The following is a 2,565-nucleotide window of genomic DNA, read 5'->3' as shown; positions in this document are numbered from 1 at the left end:
GAAGAAAAAGGAAAATGTGAAAATGAAATTCAGTTCTTGAAGGGACAGGGGATTATTTTCTAAAATAAATACTGGGAAAACCCTTAAAACCCTAACTATAGAAAAGACAACCATTAAAATAGTTTCAAAAAACACACTGTATGTTTCTGCCAGAATACTCCATTCTGGAAGGAAGCAGCCTGGAGAGATGAAAGGGGGCCTGGAGCCCCTTTAAGATGCCCTTCTTGCCTGAGGGGGCCTCGTAGAAGGGGGCAGGTTTCCAGGGGTCTCTTCAGTCTGCGAAAGTTTCCTGAGGACAAGGCTTACTTGAATGGTGGCAGCCCCTTTGCTTTCATGGAAACATCTGGGTGGGTGGGGGTAGGGATGTCAAAACCCAGGCACATTAATTAATTAATTAATTTAGCCATCACCCAGTTACCCCATCCCCCACCCCTCTCCCCTCCAGCTACTCTCAGTTTGTTTCATATGATTAAGAGTCTCTTATGGGGCTCTCTGCTCCTCCCCGTTTGACAGACAGCCACATCTTCTGGTGCAGTGCCAGCTGCGTCCCCGAGACACGATGGTGAAGGTCTGAGTGAACGGATTTGGCCATATTGGGCGCCTGGTCACCAGGGCTGCTTTTGACTCTGGCAAAGTGGATATTGTCGCCATCAATGACCCCTTCACTGACCTCAACTACATGTTCCAGTATGATTCCACCCATGACAAATTCCACGGCACAGTCAAGGCTGAGAACAGGAAGCTTGTCATCAATGGAAAGGCCATCTCCATCTTCCAGGAGTGAGATCCCACCAACATCAAATGGGGTGATGCTGGTGCTGAGTATGTTGTGGAGTCCACTGAGGTCTTCACCACCATGGAGAAGGCTGGGGCTCACTTGAAGGGCGGGGCCAAGAGGGTCATCATCTCTGCTCCCTCTGCTAATGCCCCCATGTTCGTGATGGGTGTGAACCATGAGAAGTATGACAACTCTCTCAAGATTGTCAGCGATGCCTCCTGCACCATCAACTGCTTGGCTCCTCTGGCCAAGGTCATCCATGACAACTTCGGCATCATGGAGGGACTCATGACCACCGTCCATGCCATCACTGCCACCCAGAAGACTGTGGACGGCCCCTCTGGGAAGCTGTTGTGCGATGGCCGAGGGGCTGCCCAGAGCATCAACCCTGCTTCCACTGGCGCTGCCAAGGCTGTGGGCAAGGTCATCCCTGAGCTGAACGGGAAGCTCACTGGCATGGCCTTCCGTGTCCCCACCCCCAACGTGTCCGTCGTGGATCTGACCTGCCGCCTGGAGAAAGCTGCCAAATACGACGACATCAAGAAGGTGGTGAAGCAGGCGTCAGAGGGCCCCCTCAAGGGCATCCTGGGGTACGCTGAGGACTGGGTTGTCTCCTGCGACTTTAACAGTGACAGCCACTCCTCCACCTTCGATGCCGGGGCTGGCATTGCTCTCAACGACCACTTTGTCAAGCTCATTTCCTGGTATGACAATGAATTTGGCTACAGCAACCGGGTGGTGGACCTTATGGTCCACATGGCCTCCAAGGAGTAAGAGCCCCCTGGACCACCAGCCCCAGCGAGAGCAAGAGGAAGAGAGAGGCCCTCAGCTGCTGGGGAGTCCCTGCCCCAACTTATCCCCCAGAACACTGAGAATCTCCCGACCTCCACCGTTTCCATCCCAGACCCCCTGAAGAAGGGGAGGGGCTTGGGGAGCCCTACCTTGTCATGTACCATCAATAAAGTATACTGTACCCAGCCAAAAAAAAAAAAAGAGTCTCTTATGGTTTGTCTCCCTCTCTGATTTAGTCTTGTTTTATTTTTTCTTCTCTTCCCCTATGATCCTCTGTTTTGTTTCTTAAATTCCACATATGAGTGAGATCATAATTGTCTTTCTCTGATTGACTTATTTCATTTAGCATAATGCCCTCTAGTTCTATCCTCGTCACCTATTGTATAAATATATACCATATCTTCTCTATCCTTTCATCTGTTGATGGACATCTGGGCTCTTTCCATAGTTTGGCTATTGTGGACATTGCTGCTATAAACATTGGGGTGCAGGCCAGACACATTATTTTAACTACATCACTGCCTTATTAGGATGGGGAAGGAGAAATCAAATTTCTAACCTGTCTGTTGACATTCACTTAGTTTAGAACCTTTTGTCAAATTTTATGAAAGAAAAAACTGGTTTCTGAAAGATGGTACTTGGGTGCCTTGCTTTGTGTTTGAGGGTACAGGGTTCACTGCTAGGGGACATCTATACTTGGTCAGGACTCAGTTATGGCTTGGGGACTTTATATTTGGATGTTCTTGGAAGGAATGGAACCATCATCATCATAATAAAGAATATTTATAAATCACTTTAGAGTTTGATAATTGCATTTGTCTCCATTATCTCATGTAATTTGCACGGCAACCCTGTGATTTAACTATTATCTCAGTGTAACAGATCTGAAAACCGAAAGCTTAGAAAGAGAAAATAATCTGACCTTTTTGCTTACACTGGAAATATTATTAAATGAGATTATATGTGTAAAGCACTAAGAATGTAGCCTGGCTTAT

The 2,565-nt window shown here is 47.6% G+C and overlaps 1 pseudogene; it reads left to right on the top strand.

Annotated features, from left to right (window-relative positions):
- Positions 1-544: 544 nt before the first annotated feature.
- On the top strand, positions 545-1,636 carry LOC116630947 (annotated as a pseudogene).
- Positions 1,637-2,565: the final 929 nt, after the last annotated feature.

The sequence above is a fragment of the Phoca vitulina genome, unplaced genomic scaffold (assembly GCF_004348235.1).
Source record: "Phoca vitulina isolate PV1807 unplaced genomic scaffold, GSC_HSeal_1.0 scaffold4, whole genome shotgun sequence".
Classification (NCBI taxonomy): domain Eukaryota; kingdom Metazoa; phylum Chordata; class Mammalia; order Carnivora; family Phocidae; genus Phoca; species Phoca vitulina.
This window is presented reverse-complemented; position numbering and strand designations above follow the sequence as displayed.